General features: G+C 35.4%; 1 long non-coding RNA gene across 1 annotated transcript; it reads right to left on the bottom strand.

Moving 5' to 3' along the window:
• Positions 1 to 2,983: 2,983 nt before the first annotated feature.
• Positions 2,984 to 8,979, bottom strand: LOC129907053 (uncharacterized). Its single transcript, XR_008770947.1, has 5 exons — positions 8,340 to 8,979; positions 7,959 to 8,277; positions 7,695 to 7,902; positions 6,977 to 7,640; positions 2,984 to 6,919 (listed from the first exon to the last, which is right to left on the bottom strand). It is a non-coding gene; the product is annotated as an uncharacterized LOC129907053 (long non-coding RNA).
• Between the last annotated feature and the right edge of the window lie 18,989 nt (positions 8,980 to 27,968).

The following is a 27,968-nucleotide window of genomic DNA, read 5'->3' as shown; positions in this document are numbered from 1 at the left end:
CGACTTTTCTCGGAAATCAAATAATAATTTTCTAGTGTCTACATTTTTCATTATAATTGGCGGACAGTACTTACTTGTATGTGGTATATCGCTAGGGATGCTTTCCTTTCCTAAGGTGTTGATTGGAGTATTGTTGGTACCGTCTTTGGTGCTTCCATCGGTGTTATTATTTTGTCCTGGGACATCTTCCTCCACGTTGCTGACTGCTGATTGTGATAATTGTCTCGTGATGTTGTGGTTGTGCGAGTTCTTTTTTAGCGTGTGGATTGTTATGTCCAGCAGGGGGGCGAATTGGTTTTGTGATGGAGCGCCAGTGTCCATGCCTTGGCGGGGTGATGGTGTTGCTGCCTTGTGCCTTTTATCCGGCATCTTCCATTCCTTTGTCAGGAGGTCGTCATCGATTTCGATTTGAAGGGCTCGGGTTGTGGCGCCATTGTTGGAGGTACCAGGATTTCCATCGTTTTGTTGCGAAGGTTGCTTTGGCGGGCGGCTGAGTACAACGAGTTGCTGCGCCACTTCCATCTCGATGGATTTGTTGATGGTGATTTTGGGCTGTTTTCGTTTTCTAATGTTAGAAGAGGTTTTGTTCATCTCTCCGGCTTGTGCCGTGTGGCATTTTTTGAACAAATAAATCAATTAAGATAGCAGGCAATTTAGATTGCTTTTGTTTTAAATATTTGATTATTTAAGTTTTTTGAGGGGTTTTTGTTTGGTTTTAAATGATTTTTATTTAGTTTTTCACAATAAAATTGCTGTGTTAAACACGTGTCTCAAAAAGCCGCCAAAAATCCAACTTCCATGAGAAAAAAGAAAGAAAATCAAAGTTGACATTTTGACACGTAACAACCGGTAGAAATGTGAACGGACCAACGGACCTTCAATAATTAAGAAACTACCTACCCTCTGAACACATCCCAAAATATCCCACTAGACTGGAAGTATGAAGCGACCCTCCTGGAAAGGAAGTTTCGAGAAGCAAAGACGAGAACCTTCGAAGACATTCTCGAATCTCGAAATTCTCAACATTCTCGAATCTCGAAATTCCGGTATAAAAGGGCAGCGTAGACATCGACCGGACTCAGTTTAATCTTGAAAGTGAAAGAGTACAGTACAAAGTGAAATAAAGTGTTGCGAATTGTTAGTAGTAAATAAAGTGATTTAAAAGTGTGTTTGTTTGAGCGAATAATAAAAGTAAATTGAGTTGAAATAAAGTGTGTTCTTATTTGAACGGAAATATAAGTGGAAATTAAATAAGTTTTATTGTGAACCCGGAATAAAACATTACAATATTTTTTTCCATGCCACCTGGCGAATTCCTTTTTTTCATATCCCGATAGCATGCTTTTCATTTTAGCTCATGTTATTTTTTCATGCAGTACTAAAATAAAAGCGGTTCGCACTATTTAATAGTGAACATTTTACAAATTTCACTTGGATTTGCAAAAGGGAAAGACCTTCTTTGAAGTATTTATTTCTTATATTGAAATTATTTTTAAGTTTTAAAATGTATTACAAAAATGAAACATGATTTGTTTGATTTTCAAGTCAAATTATAACGGTAACTACAGATTTTTACTACCATTTTTCTGTACAATGGGCTAAACGGGACAGCAAAATGCAGTCATAGTTGTTGTCGCATTTAACATGTAAATTGTTTAGCCCCGTCTGCTTTTTTGTCCAGTTTAACCAGGGCGTAGTGTTATTTTCTTCTTGCAGTCATTAGTTGTGTTTTTTGGCAAAGCAGTAGGATTCTCCAAATGTCAATATTAAAAAAAAGTTATTTGCACGTACCAAGATAAAGGAACAAATAAACAAAAATACTTCGTAAAATTCAATCCGCAGCTATACTTAGCTTCTATTCTTATCGGTAGTTGGGTCTTGTTTTTGTAATACGTGTAAACTTAAACTGCGGATACGGATAGCAATGCCAAAAAACACAGGTATTGATGAAATAGCTTTTTAGCATACATGTTTTTTAGTGTTGGATAGATCTTAAATCTGCGGTAAAAAAAATTAACATGAAAAGAAGCTTTTTGAATAAAACAGGTGGAGGGAGCATCAAAGATGTTCCAAATGACTTAAACGGTTTTGAGGAGCAAATTTTGGGTGTGATGGGAACCCATGCAGTGCACGGTGATTCAACGGCTGAAGAATCAGGCGTGGCTCCACTTGCTGTAAGTTTTTAAAAACTTTAATTTAATAAAAAGTAAATATTTTTTTTACAGGAATCTATGTTCTCCGTCGAGTTATTAGAAGATGACTTCTTAGTAGGCTTTTGTAGTTCGCGAACGCACTAGTTCAATGAACTAGTTCATCTTGGTAGACTAATGAACTTATTTCAATTACTTAGTTCAATTTAGTTCGCGATAAGCGAAAAAGATTTGTTTCAACAAACTAAATAGCAACCTAAAGCATTCGTAATATAACATTACAAAATAGCTTGCGCTCACCTTACATTACACAGGTCTACAAGATTTTTGGTGCCGAGACTAAGATATACTTTTCTTTAGGTTTTCGGTGTGCTGGATTCGAATCTGAAGTCAGAAATATCCTATCAGCTACCGTTTTTGAAATATTAGTGTTAGGAGATGTAAAAAAACTACTTTTGAGGTTATGCATGTGAAGAAATTTTTTTTTAATATAAATTATAACGGTTTCTATAAGAACTATTTTCCTTCTTTAAGTATCTTTTTAAATCTTTTCGATATCTATTTTATTGTTCGAGATATCGTCAGTTTTTTTGGCTTATTGTAATGTATCAAACAGATATCACGTTTTCATCTCCTTTTTGATAAAAACTCACTTACTTCATTTCAAAATATCTCTGGAAGTAAAAAAGATATTGCAAAAATTTAAACAGTTATTGAAAGAAGGAAAATAGTTCATATAGAAACCGTTATGGTCAAATTAAGGCATGACATCAAAAGTGGTAAAAAAAAACCTTTATTTTTGCATTTTCTAACGGTAATATTTCCAAAACGGGAGGTGATAGGATTTTCTTGACTTCAGAATCGAGTTCAGCACACCGAAAACCTATAGAAAAGTATATCTTAGTCTCGGCACCAAAAAAAAACAAATTAAATTTTGTTGACCAGTGTTATCATTTTTTTTTATATATTTTTTGGGCGAAAGGAAGTCTCATCTGTATAGGGAATTTTCAAATTTGGTCTTATACGGCGACAGCGCCCTTTTAACCCGAGAGACGTTTAAAGAAGGGGTGCAGAAACTAAAGTGCATATGAAATTGCATCCAATTCTTTGTTGATCGAAATCAGTTCTTCTGCTCTACCTCAAGATTTAGATGTAAAACAAAAGGTCGCTTGTGACATTATCAGCGTTTCTTCTTCAAGCACCCCTTACTCTTATTTCTGAGCAAGAACAAAAAACAAGTAGCATCTTGGTCCTTGCATTACTATGATTTCCATTTAATGAAAGCAAAACGTACTTCTTCTAGACTTTTATCAGAAAGCTCGACAAGTATATGAACGAAATTAAGAATTTTTATAGAAAATAAAAAATGTACATAATCTGTTATTTTTAGGTTGTATTTGTTTTATTATGTAGAATGCGTCAATTTTACATAAATTGGGATACAGTTTGTACAAACAAATTTTGTTTTTAATTCTAACAAAACCGGAGTGATTAAAATCAATTGAACTAAAATGAACTAGTTCAGAACTAGTTCATTAGCGTGATTTGGACTAAAGTGATCGATCACTCAAATGAACTAAAGTGCCCAACTCTACTTCTTAGAAGATATAACACTCGATGAGAGTAACTTGGAGGCACCACCAAAAGTACATATCTAAAGTTGAGCCAAAGTATCAAAACTTCTTAACCACCAAGTTCCTTAAAACCGAAGTCCACCGAAGCACCACCATCAGCTCGATTAAAGACTGGAATTGAAACAGCAAAGGAGATGCATGGTGCATTGGTAAAAGACATCAAACAAATACATACAAAAATCGCAACATGGAAAAAAAAATAGAAATCATTGAAAAGCAAAACAATGATTTGTTACAAAAAGTTGATTTATTAATTAATTTGTTCCGAACAGATGTTTAAATAAAAGATTTAAAACCAATATATATTTTTCATTAAATTTTTTTCGCGAAGTTTCGAGAATGGTCACTCTCTTCACCAAGTCCTTTAAATACAAATATTATATAGTGAATACAACTATCTTTAAACCCATAACAAATAATTTATTTACATATACTTACAATTGAACAATATTTGTTGAAAGACAAAAAAATTTTGATTTATACAAAAATAACGAAATATTTAATAGGAAAATTAACTCAAATATGTGCCCTTAATTATGAAAGTGGACTAAGTCACTCCTAAAAATGGCATCAAATCTAGCCTAAAAATAATTATTATTTAAGGGGTAAAGTTTATTTGAAAGCGAAATTGCAGCAAATAGACTTCTTTATTGCTCCTCTAGTGATTTCATAAAAGAAATTAATTAAATCGTTATAAGAAAATTATTATGTAAGTTTTTCTTCAAACAATGCAAAAAGTGACTTAGTCCACTTTCATAATCATAGGCACATATATAGTGTGTAGGGGAGATCGGGGCAGTTTTGAACACGGGGCACATTTGAACACTGCATATAAAATTTTAGCATATCAATCTTTTTTAGAAGTATTACGATATTTGAATTGAACCCGTCAACACGATTACCATAAATGTCAATGACTTTCCATCGTTATCTTGGCTGACTTTCAGATTTATAGGTGGAAGGTGATTTTTATAGTGGTTTTACATTATTTCAGTTTTTTAGTTGTAAGAGTTAAAAAAAAAATTGGTACGTAATTTTAAAACGCAATACAATTTTTGTTAATGGTTAATGAATTTTAAACTAATTGACGGTGAATTTTTGAATGAATATATTAATGTTAAATATTTATTCAACATTTTATGTCGTTCACACAGTTGGGGCAGTTTTGAACAAGTATGGTGGAGCACTTTTGAACATGTTCAAAACCGCTCCGAGCAGTTTGTATCAGACATTTTAAGGACACTTGAATGTGTTTTATTTAATAAATCGCAATGTTCTTATAAAAAAAAATAATGAAACTAGCATTTGTGGCCAAAATTAAAGAAAAAATGGGAATATGTACAACATAATTGAAGATTTAAAAAAATGCCTGAATTCTTCAAGTTCTGCTAGACTTTTATCGATGAGAACTCGATTATATACCGCTTAAGCGTTATAAAAATTAAAATCAAGCTACCTACACCAATTAATGCTCCTGGTACATGAAGAACATCCGCTTTGTTAACATTTAGATTTAATATTTAAATCTAAATGCGATTTAGATCGCAAATAAATCTATTTTACTCTGAGAAGCATAAATGGTATGAATACCATTTTTCTAAGATATATTTTAAATGAATTTTTCTTGGTTTTTGTTTTTCTTTTGAACTTATAAATGTGATAAACTGATAACTATAGTATACATTTTAATGTTATTTTTTCTGAGTTTTTATTATTTGTTGGTTAATTGGATATAATATAACAATCAATTTGGAGTTTTTGTATGTTCTTATTAAAAAAATAATAAAAAGTTAAGTATTATTTATTCATAACAACGAAACTAATACTGCTGGTCAAAAGTACCCATGTTCAAAACTGATCCATATATGGGGCACTTTTGAACATGAGCCTATATTTTTAAAACATCAAAATTCAATATAAATAATTTGTTTAACTAACCCAATGTTCTTTGAAATCGAAGTTCAATGTTACTGATCAATGTTAGTAAACTTTACAGATCAAGAAATTGAACATATTTCGTTCAAGCTTCGAGAGCAAAAAGTGTTCAAATGTGCCCCACTCTCCCTATCTATCAAAATTTTGTAATCAAAAAATTTTTGTCTCTCAACAAATATTGTTCAATAGTAAGTATTAATTAATTATATTTTATGGGTTTTAAGATAGTTGTATTCATTATATTATAATATTTGTATTTAAAGGACTTGATGAAGAGGATGACCTTTCTAGAAACACCGCCCAAAAAAATTCTATAAAAATTACCACATTAAATTGTTCAAGAATTTAAAATATTTTACGTTCCTATTTACTTTAGTATACCTAGTATTTATTTTATCATATGATTTAATTACTTACTTTATTTATTCTTTTCTCTTAATACAACATGCATTAAAAATGTATGTAAGAATTTTTCGTTTTCCTTTATATAATTTTAAATTTCACAACAACATTAATTCTGTGGCCACAACCAATAACCGCTTAAGTGAGCTAAGATAAAATTTTTTGAGAGGTCTTATGATGCTACCCAATGCTAAATCTACATCTTTTTAATTTTTTAACTATTGAAAACGATAGATTAAAACTATCTAGATCGAGTTAAGAAAAGATTGAGTTGTTTTTGAGGCAAATTTAAAAAATGCGGAGCATTATTGTAAAACCAAATTTTGTTTTTTTTTTCGACTTTAGCCGTTATTGATTGAGGCCACAGAATTATCCATTTAAATGGTTATATGTTTTTTTGTTAAACGATATATGTAAACCTAGAAATACTTCTTTTAATTCTCACGTATATTAACAGCCTCTCTTAGGAAAAGGTTTGGCTATTCAGGATCTCTTATATCTTCTTCTTTGTTGATAGGAATATCAAAAATAGAGTCATCGCTTATTCCGTGACCTCTTCTAAAGTTATGCAAAACACAAACAGCATTTATTATCGTTCCTGCATCCTGCGGCGATCTGAATAACGTGCGCTGAAGGCACCGGAACACTGACTTTATATTGCCATTCAAACGCTCGATGCAATTTCGTCCCTTTGCGTGTATTTTGTTGTAGTAAATTTCATCTCGGCTAGTTGCTGAGCGATATGGTGTCATTATCCATGGACGCAAAGGGTAACCAGAATCACCTTCAATTAAGATGCTGGAAATACACAAGATTAAGATTTAAGAAGTCTTTTACAACTAAGTCTTTAACAACCATGAATCGTGGTTGCGGCCGTTACTTTCATAACGTTGTTTCAGCAATGCATTTATCCTCGACGCTTCCCAAATGTAGGCGTCATGTGAAGCCCCACCAAACCTCGCAAATCCGCCCAGAATTTTCAGTTGGTAGTCGCATATATATTAGAAAAGAACAGATTAAAGTAAAAATTATTTTTATTCAAGTAATTTATTTAAAATTCCAACACCTCTGCTTAAAGGAATACTACTTTTTGAATAGAATTACTTATATGTTTAGAGGCGAGCTAGAAGAAATTTTATCTCGTTTCGAGTATAGATGTCTAAGTTGGTATTAAAAACAAATTGTCATTAAGAACGGAGTTTCATAAAGAATTTCCGAAATTTTCCACTACGGTCGTGTTTTGTGTAGAAAATCTATGCATCCTCTTTGAAACCATAATAAAAGTGATTGTGCTTCGACATGTGGACCAATCTTCGAAATTGATTATGATTTATCTATTAAGAATGCTAAAGATGTTAAATATTTGTTTATTGACATATTTTGCATCGTTTAAAAAGAAAATAAGCACAAAAGAGTAATTTTGGAAAAAAAACTTTGACCTCGGCAAGTATTCACTACAGCAAATGGTAATCAGCTTCAGGATCATTAGATACGGCCTTAGCACTGATGTGAATCAAATCTATAAGAAAACAATTAGTGTTTTTGCTACAAATTAAAAATCAATCCAATTTACATGTGAGAGTTGAAGGGGAATCGCTCCTCTAATTGCATCATCATAACATAGCAAAAAGAAAGGAATTATTTACATATCTGCGCAAACTCTGCAAGTAGTTTTTCATCCTTTCAAGTTTTAACTCCTTCATTGAGAGAAGTTTTCTCATTGCACATGGCAATGGAATTCATTACACAATGGATATGATCTTTTCGGTAAGTTTGTTTGCCTGCAAATAATCAGGGAATGTTTTCTCTTTGTATTTAAGGAATTCTTCACACTTACCATCTAAACCCATGCAATTTGTAAGGAATTTTATCAATATACGTTTCTCGACAATCGAGAGGTCTTCGTTGGTTGATGGTATTTCGTCGCCTTCTTCAGAGGAAGGAATATACCTATTTTGTTTTGTAAATGCAATTTCGTTGGTTGCGTGGTAATGTTGTTTGATAGGAATGATTGGAAGTTTTTCGGATTAAAGGAAGCCCAACAGTTGCCAAAGAAATCATTTGGATTGACATGAAGAAATGTTTTTGCAATACGACTTGCAGCAGCTGCTACTGCCAAAGTGCCAATCCGGAGATTCCTATATTGTTGTTTTTTGCTAAATGATAAAAATCGTGATTCGAGTGGGTTTTTGATATAAATTAAAAAATTGTTGCTTACCAGTTCCCAAAGCTGTTGGGTTTCCTTTAATGTACACATATGTACATATGTTTGTGTATTGTTATTATATATTTTATTTTTTCCACGTGCGTTGTCTTTCGAAGACGATTTGTGGCTGATACGACATGCACATGATGAAACCTACACTCCTTGGTTTAATCGCTTACTCTTTAACGCCCTTAGAACTTTTATAGGTACTCCATTCAGGGAAAAAAGTATTATTAGGATAAGCAAGGAGTTGATCTCGTATTATCCCTGTTCCATTGGGGGTGGTAGTTTACTCATGAGTAAATCTAGTACTACATACAATCAACACATGATCTGCTCGAGGAGATAGGGATGTGTAGTTGTTGTACTGGATTTCTACTCATGTACCACCTCCAATAGAGCAGCGCTAATGTGGGATCAACTCCTTGCTAATCCTAATAATACCTTTTTTCCTGAATGGAGTGTAAAAGGTTCCATAAAATGTTCTAAAGGCTTTCAAGAGTTAGCGATTAAACTTCAGCGACAAACAAATCATTGAGTGTAGGTACATACATCATGCCGTATCAGCCAAAAACCGACTTCGAAAGACGCACGTGAAAAAAAAAATAAAATATACAATAAATATACAAGTTTCAAGATAATATAACATAATTCTATTTAAAAAGTAGCGTATGTAGTTATACCTTTAAGCAGAGGCGTTGGAAAATGTATTTGATTTTTTAATTACATTAATAAAACTTACCAACTGAACGTTTTTTGAGTGATAATTTTTCCGGTTGAGGTAAGCACTTTCAATTTCTGCATTCGGCCTTTTGATGCGGATGTGGGTGCAATCCACCGCACCGATGGCTCCTGGAAATCCAGTTTCTTCAAAAACCTAAAACAAAATGTGCTAAGTATGGTTTTTAAACAAATGCAATATTTACCTTAGTTTAATGGCTTCGTTTTCTTCATCAGTTGGAAACTGGATCCACTTTGGCATCAATTTATTTTGTAGAACAGTGGACACCTCTTTTACTGATCGTGATACCATGGTTCGGCTAAGAGCAGCTGTAAAATCTTGCCCTACATCTCTTTGAAATGAACCCGTTGCAAAGAAATGCAGGGCGGTGCAAATCCTTAAAGGGATAGGCACAAAGGTTTTTCTCTGCCCTTTTGCCATATGAGGGCTCATTTCTTCGATTAGCTTAAAGGCACCGATAAACCGCACGAAATTGCTCATCCGGAATTTCGAACGGATCTTGAGCATCACGAAGACGCCGGCGCTCGATTCGCATAGCGTTTCGTCGAATGTACTCATCGTACATTACAATATGGTACATTTTTTTTATCACTGTTTTATGGTTATTTAACTATTAATTTATTAAAACACAACCAAATGTTTTAAAAATTAATATTTTTGAAATTTTAACAGAAATTTTTTGACATTTGGTTTCCTTTATTGAACTGGAATAAGAAATCTAGAGGGTGGCTTTTCACATCGAGATACAGATACAGTCTATTTTTCCAGATAGAGACACGGTTGGAATTTTTGTTTCACAATTTTTCGATGCGAAAAGTTCTCGACTAAGTTACTGCTCGCTTTCTTACGTTTCCCTACGTTTGTCAAAAATAGCGTACGTAGAAAAAGCGTCATTGTGAGAGATTACACAGATTTCGTATGGTTGAACTTTTGGCAGTTGTAAAATCGACCGCAAAGCGTGATTGTGTTTCTGCTTTGATGTATTTATTTTGACATTTCGTTTGAATGAATAGGGGGGTTCACATTAACCAACTTACCGGACAGACCAGCTGCCATTTGGTCTGATCTGATGCTGTTTTGATAATGGGTGCTTTCATAATTGCATGGTTGCTTTGTTTACATGCAGTCATTTGCGATCAGATTAATGTCAGAAAAACTATTTGCGCATGTATTTTACTTTGAATTTATGAACACTTTTTGTGATTTTCGTCATTTGTCAAAATTTTTAAGCTGCAATTTAGCCTCTTTTTCAAAATTAAGAATATATTATCTTAATTCCATCCTTTAAAAAAAAAAAACTTTTTTAAACATTTCTGTCAATGTTTACAAATTTATTATATCCAAGAAATTTGCGGCTATTTTTGTTATTTTGACTTGAACTTTGAATTTCCAATTAATATTTTGACATAATTGAGAAACAAAGAAAAGCTGTATCATCTTTTACGTCATGTTCCTTCTTTCTTTAAGTTTAAATTCATTGCGCATGAGAATTTTTTCATTTGCACATTTGCGCTGCAAATATTTGCGTTTTACATTTATGAGCACCTGACATTTGTCATTTGCATTAATGAAAGCTTTGCATTCGTCAGACTAGCGCAACCATGCATTTATGAAAGCGCCCAATGTGAACACGCATCCGACTGTCTGTCCGGTTTGCCGAATGGTTTTCAAAAAATTTTGATTTCTTGGTTGTCGGACGGACATGTTAGTCAATTGAACGACATATCTGTCTGGCAGACAGTGATAATCCATTCTCTTTAATTTGAGACAGAAAAGACAAAATATACATTAAAAATAAGCTGAAAAATGGGTTTTGATGAAAATTGTCTGATGAGTGTGAACGAAAAATATAATTCGGCCATCAGGCCAAATGACAATCGGTCTGTCCAGTAAGTTGGTCAATGTGAACCCCCCTAATTGTGAGGTTAGGTTTCATTGGAGTGTCCAGGAAAAAAAAGTATCACCTTAATGAATGATGATGAGCACATGAAATTTCACCACCTTAAAATAAGGTGATATCCGCTAAAAATAAGGTGATTCCACTTAAACTCAGTTAAATTTAATGTGAACTTCATCTTATTTTAATGTGAATGTTCATCTTAAAAAAAAAAAAACCGACCAAAAGTAAAAATTTTAAAATTATAGTCACACTTTAGCTTTACTTGCAGTTTATCATACCTACATATTTCCAACAGTGAGATAGCACAGTGGTAAGACACTGGCCTAGTAACCTAACAGTTGTAGATTTAATCCCTGGTGGCTGCCAGTTTTTTTTTTTAATTTGCGCATTCAAGAAATTAATGTGACTTATCACCTTAATTTAAGGCCATCTTAGCAAAAAACTATACAGAAATCCACTTAAATTAAGGTGCGATCCGCTTAATTCTATGTGGTACGCTGTTCGAGCTAAATTTTAGAAGAAATAAAATTCCCACACAATTTATCGATAATTTGTACGGGACTCATTTTATCTCGGCTAAAAAATTTCGATAATTTGTATGGGAGCTAAAATTTAGCGCGAGCAGCGTACCAGGCTTGGCTAACCAAAACGAAAAGTAAAAGAAACTTGCGTGTCATAAAATTTAAAAATAAAAAATAAAAAATAATTTATTATTTTCTTTGCAAAAACACAAAATATACATATTATGTGCATATTCCTTATGATTAAATTATGAACACAAAACTCCCATGTTTATAATTTTATTAAGTAAATAAATTTTGTTTACAGCAAAAAGACTTGCTGTATGAAATGTATGAAAAATTCCCACAAAATGTATTAAAATGACGTATGATAAATTTCTTTGAAACAGTATCATACAACATTGGAATACTTACAGTCAGAGATGGAAAAAATGCGATTTTTTTGATTTTCTACATTTGTTACGTCTGCTACATAAATGAGGTAGTAAACGTAGTTTAATGTAGTTAGCGTAGTTAAATGTAACAAACGTAGCGCTAGACGTCAAAATGTAGTTTGAAATGCCAATTTTACCACCAAATTGTCAAAGTGTTATTCAAACCGAAATACATAGCTGTGATAGTGTGAATTTGAATAGAATATTTGAAACCAGGTTGACTTGGGATGGTTTCTGTGAAAAGGTTTTACTTTACTAAACCTAATTCTCAAGAAAATACAGCAGCTGCCGTCCACTATTTTTCACTTGTTAATATTTTTGAAATTTAACGTTTTTTATATAGTTTTTACACGTAGCAAATGTAGGAAGTAAATGAAACAAATCAAGCGAGTAGTTTATTCGATTAACTACGCGTAGTTAACCGAGTAGATTACCTGACATAATCTACTCTGCCATCTCTGCTTACAGTCGATTCTCCGTTCATACACTGATGACAGTTCTTCATAACCCCTTCAAGCAAACGAGTCCGAATCGGATCCGAAGTGAGTCAGAGCTCGACTACGAAACGGGTCCCACGGCGGCTCGAATTGGTATCGAAATTATAATCACCGCGGAGCTGATTGCATATGTTGGTATTTTCACCACGATTTCTCCTTCGACCTTGTGTTCATACACAAAAAGTTGTAAATGTGTGAGTAAAATGGCGTGCCCAAATGGAGAAATCAAACAGAACTCCGTTTTCTTGCTTGAAGGGACATTTCTATGAAACAAAAATAATACATAGGAACTGTTAAAATCATACAATGTATGCAATGTATTATCTATGACATAGGCCCCAGGGCACTCTGAGTCCCCTTCAACCAAACTAGTCCGACCTCGGTCTGAAGTGAGTCCGAGCTCGACAACGAAACGGGCTCCATGGCAGCTCAAATAAGTATGGAAATTATAATCACCGCGGAGCCGATTGCATATGTGTTGGTGTGGTGAAAATCTTCACTCCGAGAAAACGAAGCCGAGTCGGAGCAGCGAAAACATTACAAAAAAAGGAAACAAAAAAGAAATGACGTTTCATATTTACTACCAAAAAAAGAACAAGATTTAGTTTTTGTTCACTAAAATTGTTTTATTTTATTTAACTTTCACAAACAAAATTTTTGGAACTATTTTCTGGATATATAGGCCAGCGGCAGGAGTCATTGATGTAATTCTACAAATTTTCTTTTTTCTCCGTTGAATGTTGTTCGTGGGTGGTGGTAGAAGATGATTTCCTACGAAAACACACAAAATAATTAATTAATAAAATTGCTGCGGAAGCACACTTAGGAACATTTCAGCGATGCATAAAAACACAAATAGACACGCCCACACGACTCGCCAGACTTACAAAAAGAAATAAAATGTTGTTCATTCAAAGCCTTCAATATAAAATGACACTTTGTTATTCTGTTCCCTCCCTTCAAGCAAGAAAATGGAGTTCTGTTTGATTTCTCCATTTGGACACTCCGTTTTATGCCGTGTGTGAATTGCGTTAAATAGTTAACCCCGTGTAAAATTTTTGACGCTATTGAGGTGAATACAAAAATTTCAGCTGTATGGTTTATTGTTTAATATTTTTCTCTGCCTTTTTTCTGCCTCTTTTCTGCCATGATACTCCTTTTTAATAAAAAAAAAAAACAAAACCATCTGCAAGAAAGATTTAACCAGGTCCCAGAGCCCATTAAATTTTTAACAGCTGAACATTTTTATTCACCTCAATAGTGTCGAAAATTTTACACGGGGTTTACTATATAACGCAATTCACACACGGCCTTACTCACACATAGACAACTTTTTGTGCATGAACACAAAAGTGAAGTAGAAACGTGTGGTGAAAAAAGTGCGAAGAGGAAAATTGACGAAGGAAAGACAAAAGCAACAGAATAACAAAGTGTCATATTCTTTTTTTAGCAAAGTCTGGCGTGTCGTGTGGTCGTGTCTATTTATTTTTTTAATTATTATAAATAATTTATGAAAGTTTTAATCCAAAAAAGGTATGCATCTCTGAAATGTTCCTAAGTGTGCTTCCGCAGCAATTTTATTAATTAATAATTTTGTGTGTTTTCTTCTAAAGCCTGACGCTACCACCACCCACGAACAACATTCAACAGAGAAAAAAAGAAAATTTGTAGAATTACATCAATGACTCCTGCCGCGAGCCTGTATCTCTAGAAAATAGTTCCAAAAATTTTGTTTGTGAAAGTTAAATAAAATAAAACAATTTTAGTGAAAAAAAAAATAAATATAGTTGTTTTTTAAGGTCGGAAATGTGAAACGTCATTCCTTTTTTGGTTCCTTTTTCTGGTAGGTTTTTGCTGCTCCGACTCGGGTACGACTTCAGCTCCGTTTTATCGGAGTGGAGATATTCACCACACCAATGCATATGCAATCGGCTCGGCGGTGATTATAATTTCCATACTAATTTGAGCCAGTGTGAAATCCGTTTCGTTGTCGAGCTCGGACTCACTTCGGAGCCGATTCTGACCGAGGTCGGACTGGTTTGCTTGAAGAGCTTTGTCTTTCTTTCGTCAATTTTACTTTTAGCACTTTTCACCACACGTTTCAACACGTGGGGTTCGCCGGGTTGACCTCAGGAAACGTCGGCAGGCCTCCCTGTTTTGAATGTTGTCGTTGCATTTGTCTTCTCCATGAGTTCTTAGGCCTGCCTCTTCTTCGCAATTGTTTTTGAGCTTCGTATGCAATCGCCTTTTGAACTGGGTTCTCAGGGTTTCTTCTTTTTAAATGACAGTACCAGCTTAAATGGTTATGCTGCATTTTATCCAAAATGGTATTTTTGACGTCAAGGCTTCCTCGGGTTTTGTTGCTTCTGATTCGATCAAGTTTTGTTACTCCTGCTGTCATGCGAAGCATCTTCATCTCAGCTGCTGTCAATTTACTCTCATAAGTTCTGTAAATTGTCCAACATATTGAACCCTATGTAAGTGCTGGACGAACAACTGCAGTATAGAGCTTTCCTTTCAGTTTAGGGAGCATTTTTCGGTCACAGAAGATGGCAGAGTTTCGCGCCACTTCATCCACACTACACTTATTCGGTGGTTGATGTCGTCATCACAAGATGCCTTGTTGTTGATCATAGATCCAAGATATATGATCTTTTCACACTTGGGTAGGATTGTTCCATTCAAATAGATGTCCAGAATAGGGCCGTCTGGATCAGAAAATGGACAGCCTAAAAATATTCTGTCTTTTTCGCGCTAATGCGGTATCCACTTCCCTCCAGAACGTCCACCCATACATCAATTGCTCGTAGCAAGGATGTTGGATCTTCACTTATGATGGCTCCATTATCAGCAAAGAATAACTGATTCACTTTCGGATCCGTCACTTTTCCTTCAAGCAGAAAGTCAAGGACTGTGATAAAGAGCAGAGGACTTAGGACGCTTCCCTTCGGTGACTCCTGCGGGGCATTTTCCCTTCGTTTTTAGTTTCTCGTCCATGATCATCCGCACGTAGGTTTCTGGAACCCCTCGCTGTCTCAAGGACACCCATATCAGATCTTGTGGTTGTCTATCGAATGCCTTTTCGAAATCAACTAGCACAATATGCAAATCCCTTGAGGAATCACGGTGTTTTTCCATTCGGATTCTTAAACTCAGTTTTTCATCTGTGGTTGATTTACCCAAGACAAACCCGCACAGGTCATCAGACCAGTCTCCCATCTTCTTCCAGAACTCAGAGGGTATTTCGTCTGGACCAATCGCTTTTCCTTTCCTGGAGTTTTTCACCGCCACGCTAACTTCTTCGACTGTAAGGTCGGGTACTTCTTCTAAATTAGGTTCAGCTGTTAGAAAGTATATCCTGGGAAATTGCTCATTTAGGAGTTCATCACAATACTGTCGCCACCTGTGAAGAATATTGTCGTCATTCACAAATAGTAGGCCTTGAGCATCGTTAATGAACTTTGATGAGCGGCAATTTTGAAGATGGCTGCACCCTTGTTCAGCTTAGCATGTCGCATTTCCTGGAGAGCCTGGTTTCCATCAGCAGCTGGATCAGATATTTCCCCAAGCTTGTGATACATGCTTTCCGTACTATCTGCTTAGTGCTGGGCGAATTTCTTTTTTGCTTCCTTCTTGTAGCGTTTGTAGTTTCATTTGGACCAAGCTTGGAAAGCGGTCTTTTTCCTTAATATTTTTTTTTTTTTTTTTTATAATGAGCGCGCACTAAAGGGGTTTTGGGTACCCTTATTATGTATATATACACAGTACGAGCTTTAGGAAAAGAGGAAGGGATGTAAAAGGAGATACCGATGCACATTGGTTTTAAAGTTCTGAACATTAAAATGGGAGGGAAAAACAGAGGCGGGTAATACATTCCACATTCTAGTAGTACGACTAAAGAAAGAATCTCTGTATTTGACGGTACGTCCGAAGTTGGGCTCAAGTGTAAACTGATGGGCATTCCTTGAAGTACGAGTATTACGGTTGAATTGTTTAAGGGGAGGAATGCAGCTAGCTATTTCATTAGAACATTTTTTAAAAAAGTACCTATAAAATAAGGACAGGCATGATACATTCCGGCGGTGCTCAAGAGGTGGGATTGTATCAGTACCTATCACCTATCATTTTAAAAGCTCTGTTTTGAATTCTATCCAAATAACTCAAGTGGGTCTTAGGAGCACCTGCCCAGATATGGGAATTATACTCGAGCTTTGGACGAATATATGCTTTATAGATTATAGCCAGATCAGAAGGGGTGAAATATTTCTTACATCTTCGGAGGAAACCTAAGCATTTCGCAGAGTTTTTGGCTACATCGAATATGTGCTCATTCCACAAAAGGTGGTTTGTAATGGACATACCTAGAATCGAAAGCTGATCAGTTTCCTCGATGCAAGTACCACTCATGGATAGTGGCAAAGGGGGAAGGTTTCGTTTTAAAGATAGTAAGCAGCATTGTGTTTTAGAAGCATTAAATTCTACGCGGTTTCTTATTCCCCATTGGACAATGCATTCAAGATCAGAATTTAATGAGCTTATCATATTTTGCCGTTGGAGTTCCACATCCGAAGGACATGGGTGTGAATCATCAAACGAATATGAAAAGCTGAGGCTACTATCATCTGCGAAACAATTTAATGGATTAGAAGTTTCAGAGAGCAAATCATTAATGAAAATGAGAAAGAGAGTCGGAGACAAAACGGAGCCCTGGGGCACACCAGCGTTTATATTATGGGTTTCAGACTTGAATCCATCCAAAACGACTTGAATTGAACGGTTCGAAAGGTAATTTCTAATCCAACGAAGAAGAGATTCATCAATACCGAATGCAAGCATTTTCGATAAGAGAGCTTGATGTCAAACTCTATCAAATGCCTTTGAAATATCAAGCGCAACAATCTTACTTTCTCCAAAACGATGTAAAGATTTGTTCCACTGATCGGTGAGATAAACCATCAAATCACCAGTGGATCTATTGCTACGAAAGCCATACTGCCGGTCATTAAGAAGCTTCCGTTCTTCAAGATATTTCTTAAGCTGGAAATTAATCAGCGTTTCCATGACCTTGGAAAGAAGGGACGTAAGTGCAATCGGACGATAGTTCGAGGGTGAAGAAGATTCGCCTTTTTTAGGGACAGGCTGGACAAATGCTGTTCTCCATCCACTCGGAAAGAGACCTGTAGATTAGGACAGATGGAAAAGCTTACGCAGTGGTTTTGCCAGCGTAGAAGAACACCTCTTCAGAACTATGGGAGGGATACTATCCGGGCCAGCGGATTTGTGTATGTCAAGGTCTTTAAGAACTCTTGCCACTGCACGAGTACGAAAAAAGATAGGTCCCATAAAACTATTTACTCGCTCAAGTGAAGGGGGAGTCATGACACTTTCTGTTAACGTTGAATTGGCAGCGAACTGCCTGACGAGAAGGTTGGCTTTCTCAAGAGAACTAACAAAAGGAGTGTCGTTGTAAACGAGCGTTGGAACCGAAGATGTTGTAGAGTTTCGAATATTTTTCACAAATGACCAAAAATTTTTACTACCTGTGGGACACTGTAGTATTTTTTGTCTTAATTTTTGCTCATGCAAAAATTTTATTCGTCGAATATGGGCGTTGCTGGCCTTTCTAGCTTGTTTAAATCTTATCTGATTTTCCTCAGTGGGGTTGGCTTTATAATGACGGAACATTACCTCTTTTTCCCTGATAACCTCTTTACAGCTCGAATCAAACCACGAATTCTCTTTTGGTTTGATTGTTTTAGCCCTATTCAGGATAAAATGTCTCATTCCGGAGAGAATTAAGTTTGTGATCATATCTGTACTGGAATCAACGTCACTATCGAGGAAACATAGCGACCAGTTAAAGTTTTTGAAAAAAGCGTTGAGACCCTCCGAGTTGGCTTTCTCATATTGCCAAACAGTTCTCTTAGGAGTTTTTTCTTTAACTGGATTTTTTTGACAAGAGAAATTCGCAGATATGACACAATGATCTGATGTGCCTAGAGGCAATAATACACTTACAGTGTATTTATCAGGGTCAGAGGTAAGAAACAAGTCTAGAGTATTTTCAGCCCGACCAGCAACGTCCGAAATTCGAGTCGGCTCGTTAACTAGTTGAGTTAAGTGGTTTAACTCAGCAAAAATCTCAACATACCTTCCTTCGGGTGTTGTCTGGCCCGAAAAGCGAAGCCAAGAAGAATTGTGTACATTGAAATCGCCCGTAATGACGATTTCAGTGCGAGGGTGAAGGGTAACAATCCTTTGAATGGAGTCGGATAGAGCATCAAATTCATTAGAAGTTGAATTACTATCCAGATTTGGACTTCGATAAATGAAACATGTCGTCGCCTCAATAAAATAATGTCGTATGTTACATTCGGCTACTTTTGGGAAAACGCAATCAAAGTTCAGAATTTTTTTTCTCGAAAACTGTACGGTGAATTTTTTTAAAAATATCATGGTATATACAGAAAACATTTGCCTATTGAATTGCGTTAGAATTATTTCAATATTCCAATCCAGAAACAAATAATAGTCAATTTTGTCCAATATGCCGTTGTCGTATGTAACGTTTTCACAGAAAAAATTTGTTAGTCAAACACATACGACAAATTCATGACACATCCCTTCAAGCAAACAGGTCCGACCTCGGTCCGAATCCGCTCCGCCTGGGGCGGAGCTGAGTCCGACTTCGGATCAGAAACTGGTCCGAAGGCGGCTCAAATTAGTATGGAAATTATAATCACCGCGAAGTCGATTGGATATGTATTGGTGTGGTGAAAATCTCCATTCCGAGAAAATGGAGCCGAAGGCGGACGTGAGTCGGAGCAGCGAAAACCTACCAGAAAGAGGAATAAAAAAGGGATGAAGTATCGCATTTGCGACCAAAAAAAGAACAAGATTTATTTTTTTTTTTTCACTGAAACTGTTTTATTTTTTATTTAATTTTGGCAAACGAAATTTTCACAATATAAAATACAATACATTTTTTTCATTTTATTTTATTTGTTGTTGCTGCTGTTGTTGGTGTTTTTTTAGATGCCCAATCGCATGTTTCACCTTCTGCCTTTTTCTTCATCATTAGAGATTACATCTACAACACAAGCAGAAACACATCACTTTAATCCAAACATTTTGAGCGATATATACAACATACCTTTTTTTGTTTCCATATTGTTAATAGTTTGATATAATTGTTTATAATTATACTTATATTTTATTAACAACGACACGAGACACGACGCGACTAAACACTTCAAAAAAAAAATATCAAAATGACGCTTTTGCTCTTCCCTTCAAGCAAACAGGTCCGACCTCGGTCCGAATCCGCTCCGCCTGAGGCGGAGCTGAGTCCAACTTCGGATCAGAAACTGGTCCGAAGGCGGCTCAAATTAGTATGGAAATTATAATCACCGCGAAGTCGATTGCATATGTATTGGTGTGGTGAAAATCTCCATTCCGAGAAAACGGAGCCGAAGGCGGACCTGAGCCGGAGCAGCGAAAACCTACCAGAAAGAGGAATAAGAAAGGGATGACATTTCGCATTTGCGACCAAAAAAAGAACAAGATTTATTTTTTTTTCACTGAAACTGTTTTATTTTTTATTTTATTTTGGCAAACGAAATTTTCACAATAAATACAATATAAAATACAATACATTTTTTTTCATTTTATTTCATTTGATGCTGCTGCTGTTGTTGGTGTTTTTTTAGATACCCAATCGCATGTTTCACCTTCTAGATTTTTCTTCATCATTAGAGATTACATCTACAACACAAGAAGAAACAACATTTTAACCCAAACACTTTGAGCGATATATACAACATACCTTTTTTTGTTTCCATATTGTTTATAATTTGATATTGTTTATAATTATACTAATATTATAATAACAACGACACGAGACACGACGCGACGCGACTATACACTTCAACGAAACATAACAAAATGACGCTTTTGCTCTTGTTGGCTATGTCTGTTTCACTTTTTTTTCCATTTCTCACTTTCCACCACGATTCTCGTTCGACTTTGTGTTCATACACAAAAAGTTGCAAGTGTGTGAGTGCAACCCCCCTTTTCTCGGTCGGAGGTCGGACTGTCTTTTCTGGACTCCGTTTTCTTGCTTGAAGGGTTGTTGGCTATGTCTGTCTACTTTTTTTTCCTTTTCTCAGTTTTCACCACGATTCTCTTATGTGTTCATACACAAAAAGTTGCAAGTGTGTGAGTGCAACCCCGCTTTTCTCGGTCGGAGGTCGGACTGTCTTTTCTGGACTCCGTTTTCTTGCTTGAAGGGATACGACAAAAAATAAACAAAGTTTAATCCTACACTTGTTTACGACATACGACATTTTCGATGCGAAAAAAAAGCACATAGAACAAGGTTTTTTTCTTTTTAAACGGTTTACGTTAATTTATTATTTTAAAATAGAGCAACTTAACTCTTAATTCTTAAAATATATTTTTTTTTGTTTAAACAAAAGAAAAAAACTTAAAATAAAATTTAAATCACAGAAAAAGTATTATTTTTATGCCATTCCATTCGCATTTTTAGGACATTTTCATGTTATTATCCAGTCTATCTCGTTGAAGAAGCAATCTTTTTTCTTGAAACTTGGTAGGTCTTAAGGGCACATTATAAAGTTGAAGTTCTAGAAGTTTCAAGAAAAACGAATTCAAAATAGCTAAATTATTAACAGACAAAGACGGTAACGGAGAAGATTTGTACGCGTCTTCTCCGTTACCGCTTTATCTGTGAATAATTTGGCTACGTTAAATTAGTTTTTCGTGAAACTTCTAGAACATCAACTTTATCATGAGCCTTTAACACCTACCAAGTTTCAAGAAAAAAGGTTGCTTCTTCAACGAGATAGACTGAAAACAAAGTCAATGTTTGTGTCTTCTCCGTGTGGAATGGCCGTTCTTAAAATACCTATACTTTATTTTGTCCAAACAGAAAAAAACTTAAATCACATTTAATTCATAGAAAAAATAAAACATTTTTATGTTATTTTTGAACAATTTTTAGAATTAGAATGGTAGATTCCGATCGTTGGGTTGATTATTTTTAGATGTGGATGGAGTATAGACATAAGAATATCATGTGCAGCTTCATAAAAATTTCGGAGGGCCGAGTTTTCATTTTGATTTTCTAACTAGTACGTGGGATCGCCGTTATCTTCATTGTCTACTGAAAAGTCCTTGTCACTGGATTCAGAGCACTCATTGGGCGAACCTAATGGATCGACATCGAGGAATTCAATATTTCGTTGCTCATGCTAAATAAAATAAAATCATAAAACCACTTTTTAAGCATTTAGTATGCATTATCATATTACGCATAAAGCACCTCCGATAAACTTGGCGCAGGTGACTCGTCAGCCCTGCTCGACATCTTGATTGCGACTGAAATTACACTCGTCTGTGTATTTCCTTATGGGACATACGACAAACGTTTACCGAAATTCCAGTAAAATATTGTCGTATGTGTAGCAAAAATAGCACATACTACAATTATTTACCGAACGAAGAAAACACAGATTTTGTATGAAAAAATTGTAGTATGTGATAATTTTTGTCGTATGTGCACGTTTTCAGTGCACTTACGACAAATAGATACTGAAAATGTTTGTTAACCTACACATACGACAAAATGCATACTGATTATCTCGGAAACGAAGGCAGATATCGAAAAACGGATTTCACAGAATGAAAGAGAAAAAATCAATTAGCAAAACTGCATTCAAATCTCAAAACCTCAATTTTGCACATACGACAATATTTTATTGAGGCGACGATGTATGGATGATGCGCTTGTTAATTGTAAATTTGAACCACATGAAGTTAAAATTAGTGTTAATGCACTGACCGTATTGTGGTTGAAGTTGATAGGCAACATCATTTCGAATATAAATGGCGAGACCGTGGTGAGAAAAGAATAATGGCACCAAGCAATACCCATTAAGATTGAATTCAGAACATTCTGAATTTTCACTTATCTGGGTCTCACCTAGTGCCAAAACAGCTGGCCTGTTTTGCACAGTATAAATGTACACATCGCAAAAATTCGATCTAAGCCCACGAATGTTGGCATAGTCGACCCTGAAATTACCTACCATTTAAATACACTAAAACTTCAAAAAACCTTATCCGACAATTACCTATATTGAATGTCTTACATAAATTCCAATTTGAGCTTCAACAAAACAAATTGTCACTAGTGTTATGCCTTAGTGACAATTTGTATCGATCCGCCCCTGGTTATTTATTAACACATACAATAATCTGTCTGGAGACGAACTGATAACGATTGCGGCATTATGAGAAGAAGCTCCACTCACAATACCACAATCATTAAGCTAATTCGACTGCGAGAATGATGGGGGAAGGAAAAGAAGGAAAACTCGTTATGCACATGCACTGAAGACTATTATTTAGAGGCGCGAGACTTTTTTTTTGTGATTTGGCGATGCTACGGTTGTTGTTGTTATTGTATTTGCATTTTGTTTGGTATTATATTATTTGGTTAGGGACGGTGAACTATTGTTTGTTTGTTTTTTTTTTTTTTCTTATTGCGGGAGAGGTACTGAGTGTTGTTGTTGTTTGTTATTGCACTTTTTATGAATATATTTTATATGCACACCGCGAGGTTATTTTTTTTTTTGGTTTAATTTATGTATTTATATTTTTGATTTAAATGGGCTATTGTTTTTTTTTTTATTTTTTTTATAATTATTTGTTGTAAACAGAATAAAAACAAAAATGACAGGAACTATGTAAAAAATAATTAAAAACACAACGAGAACACTCTTTTCCGACGGGACGAGACTTTCACACGTGCGTTGCCGATGGGAGGCAAATCGGCACCAAAATATCACTGATTTGACTTCATCGCTCCACCACCATGTTTATTTTTCCCGTTAGCAGTTTCCTTTAGATGTTCCTAACAGTGACCTCGCCTTCACCAAGCAAGTTCTTTGCAGAGAGTCAGACATATTTTGTACTCTGCACTCTTCATATTGTACTCTGCTGATGGTTCCGCACAGATAATTTCTCATAATAGAAATGAATGCATCGCCTTTTTCTCTGTCCAGGTTGTTCCACTTGATTACCCGATAGCTTGTCTTTGTTTGTTTGCCGCCTTCGTCTCCATTAAAAATTCTATCAGTAGGAGACGGTGTTGCTGGGTGATCGCTTCATAAAACTAGATACAAGATGGTAGTCGATCAGTGTTTCATTTCCACCGCTGCTAACTGATAAGGTGTCGGCTTTGTTTAATGAACATGGTATTTAACACTATAAGACCATGTGACTGGGCTTTGTTTCCAGTGTTTCGCCACTTGGTTTCTTGAACGCACAAGATGTCCACTCGCCTCCTCTTTATCATCTCTTCTAATTCACAGCTTAGGCCGTTCATACTACCCACGCTCCAACTCGCGACTCTTAATTTTCTTCTCACCTCGTGCATTACTTTGCTAGCCCCCGGAATCCGTATAACTCTGACCCGATTATTGCTTATCGGTCCAGGATCAGTACTGTCCGTAGCATCGATACTGCCTGGTGGGGTAGTTCCGAAAATTTCGCAAAACGTTTTCGCATTTTTTTGTCTGCACTGGCATGCTACCATTTGTGTAATTTGATCGTAATTTGGTGTGTGGCGCTAGGCTCACCTTGATGTTATTTTGCCTAGATGTGATTTGTAACTTATAGACCTGTGCTCTGAATATGTCGGAGTAGCTCATATAAGGGGTTCACCAAGTAGTTCGGCCTAACTGGAACTGCTGACGCTACCGTTGATTCTTTAAATGAATTCTTCCGCTACCGTCAATTGTTGTGAGTGCCTTGGTTGGAACACTCCTTCTTCCGGCCCTCGTCCTTGTCTGTGGTGGTCTGAAGCACATTAGTTCCGTTTTGCTGGTATTGATCTTCAATCACCATCTAAGGTAGTAGTTCCAGAGATTTTTAGACGTGCTCCTGCACTCTACCGACTGCTATCTCTGGCGATGTGGATGTTGTGTAAGTGATGGAGTCATCTGCATACAGTTTGGTCCTTGTGTCTGGCGAGTTTTCGAGTTGATTTGCGGTGAAAATGTTGAAGAGAAAAGGGTCTTACCTTGACCCTTGCGGGACTCCGGCCTTAATGGGTCGTAGTCCTGACTTGTCGCTGGAAACGTGTTCAAAGAAGAGACGATTAGTAAGAAAATTTTTGATAATTTTTACCAGATATCCTGGAAAGTCAAATTGCATTAGCTTATAGATGAGCCCATTGATCCAGACGCTGTCAAATGCCTTCTCGATGTCTATCAGGCATGCTACGATGGTTTCCTCATGGTTCAATCCCACGGTGATGTTGCTGTGAAGTCCAAGTAGAGGATGAATTGTTGGGTGCTTGCCCTTGAATCCATACTAGAGATGGGTAGTTCCGGAGCCAAATAGTTCCTGTAACTAGTTCTTCACTCAGACACAGTTCCACTAGTTCCACAAAATGAATTTAAACATGTCTATCGTTCCGACTATGTAGCCACGGACATAAAACAAGAGGAACGAGAGCCATCTGAACTTAAGATCTGAATTTTCAGAGGCTCTGATTGGTCAGATGTCATACAAAGTTAGGGGGCATTTAGTTAAATTTTTTGACATTTAGTTACGATTTTCAGGTTTATCTGAAATTTCAGATGGGTGTGTTTGTGTTGGTGAAGTTGGTAAATGTACCAAATGTGCTACACCAAAATTGAACTTTCTGATTTTAATACAAGTTATAAATGGATTTGTTTATATTTCTTTTGTGTTTGGACATTTGTTGAGATGTTATTGTTATTTGTTGATATGATATTGCACTACATTTGTAATTAATATAATTTTGTGTTCCCCCACCGCATACTTATGTGCAAAAATGGAATAATGAAAATAAATGAGGAAATAAAAAAACTTAATGAAGTTTTGGAACAAAGCAAAATTAAACGTACATAACGTCGGTCTCATAAGGAAACCTCGTAACTCCACCTTTTTTCGAAAATGACTTTTGAATGCCACTTTTTAGAAAATATGTAAGCGGAGCTACCCAGAAAAATTGAAGTCATTCCGAAAACTCTAAAAAGACTTAGGCCGTGCGTGAATTGCGTTAAATAGTTAACACCGTTGGTCCGTTCTTTTATTGAATATAGTTAACTATTGTTGTTATGTCAAAAAAATCGTTGTATTTGTTTTTGTTAGATTTTGTTAGAAAATTTCAACTTTGATTTAGGAACGACTAATGTTACATTTTGTTGATCTGTCAAAAGAAAATTTTTTGAGAGTAATTTTATGAATGAATAAACAAGAAAGAATTAATTTGGTACTGAAATAATTCTTTTTAATTGAATTCTAAGCAAATTGAAACAAAAATATGCATTCAAAAATTTCAAATATGGAAACAAACAAGAAATTCTCTTCTCACATCATCCCCTCTCTTCCTCATTTAGTTGTGTTTGACAGATTAACATTGAAACTCAAGTCCAGGAGCTGAGTTGGAAAAAGTAACAAAATGTAACTTCAACACTGGATTTAGGAACGAAGCTGTGACGTCACGATGTTACACTTTGTAACTTTTTTCTCATTTAGGAACGATGAAAGTTAACTATTGTTAACAATAGTTAACATCGTCGAATAAAAGAACGCACCACGTGTACAATTTTTGACACTATTGAGGTGAATAAAAAATTTTCAGCTGTTAAAAATTTATTGGGCTCTGGGACCGGGTTAAATTTGAGTTAAATTGTTTTTGCAGATTATTTTGTTTTGTTTTTTTTTATTAAAAAGAAGTTTCATGGCAGAAAAGAGGCAGAGAAAAATATTAAACAATAAGCCATAAAGCTGAAATTTTTTTGTTCACCTCAATAGTGTCTAAAATTTTTCATGGTGTTAACTATTTAACGCAATTTACACACGGCCTTAAATTCAAATTTTGTAAAGCACTTTACTCCCCAACTTTTCTGTTAATTCTCTACTCTATTGTCTCTCTTGTAAAATTTTGATTTTGGGAGTTACGAGGTTTTCTTATGAGGCCGACGATAATTTGATAGCAGAAAGGGATTTTATGAATCCAACAAAATAATTCTCCGCTGAAGAACTATAATTATTATTGTAATGCAAAAAATTTCTCTGATACACAGAAAACTCAAATGCCATCCACAACAGCAACATGAAAACAAGTATCTTTTTTATTTCAAAAATAAATAGGTATACACTCCAGAAATCTTTAATGAAAATATAGAATTTCAAACCAGTTTTCGTCCACAAACACCATATCCATATAAATATCTATGTATACCTACATCCATTTGCATGCCACCCCGCACGCATGAGTGCGATCTCATAAGTCAGCTATTACATGAAGCCTCAAGAGGCGCGCCTCTTTTCAAAACCAATGAGTGCAAAAGAGAAAGAAGATAAAACAAAAAATTATCCGACCGGAGAGTCGTGGGCCAAAATTCCGAGACTCTTTTTTGACGTTTCTTTTTCCACTCTTTCTTTTTTCAACATTCCCTTTCATTTCTTTTTGCTTCTTGGTGGAATACAACAACAACAATACTGAAATCAAAAAAGAAATGTCAAATTTGAGTCTTTGACTCAAGAGGCATCGTGTAATAGTACGCGCCTCACAGAATGATAATCAAAAGAAAATTCAAAAAAAGAGTCGCGCCTCTTGAGGCTTCATGTAATAGCCGACTAAAGAGACAGTGAATGAAAACCAACATCCTGAGAGGAATTAACCAGAGAATTCGATGGCGAGAGAACAAAACACATTCACTAATACACACAAATGTTTTTACTTGAGATCTGACGTCGCTGCAAAAGGGAACCCAGTCTTAAGAGTGGGTGTCCCCGAATGACGAACTCAGACTTCATGTAAATGAGTTTGTGTGTATTAGTGACCTTTCTTCGCCATACATCTCTCAAGTTCAACGTCATCTCAACTCAGTTCTCTCTCGGTATCTTTACTTGCATTCTCTTTCCCTTTCTAGAGAACCAAAGTCATAAAATTAAAGTCTATTTAGGTAGAAAAAACAAATCAGCATCAAGGAAATAGCAAAAAAAAGGGTTGCAAGCCTTGCAAGTGTATATTGCGGTTTTGCTTTGCGCAACCGAATTCACTTGTGTTTTCGTTTTCCGTTGGTTTTACTCTATGTGCAAGAGTCATGGTAGGTATATTTATGAAGAAAAAAATGGTATGATATTCAGTGTTGAATTTTTCTATCTTTCTGCGCATCTATGTACCTACATCACCTTGGTATTCTATATAACTTTTGCAAGTATTCGTAGGCGCAGGAATCTGATCGACTTTTTTTTTCTGTGTTATGGTATTCAGTGATGATATTTATTTTAGTAGTTTAAAAACAAATTTTTTCAACATTTTTTTTTTGGCAAATAAAACGTTTATTTTTTAAAACTATTAGGTACATATTTGTTTATTTATTTGAATGTTTTTAACTTTTTCTTTCGAATTTGTACATAGATTTATATATTATATTATTAGTTGATATTATTGTTATTCATATACAGGGTGTCCCAAAAG

Source organism: Episyrphus balteatus, chromosome 1, assembly GCF_945859705.1.
Source record: "Episyrphus balteatus chromosome 1, idEpiBalt1.1, whole genome shotgun sequence".
Lineage (NCBI taxonomy): Eukaryota > Metazoa > Arthropoda > Insecta > Diptera > Syrphidae > Episyrphus > Episyrphus balteatus.
This window is presented reverse-complemented; position numbering and strand designations above follow the sequence as displayed.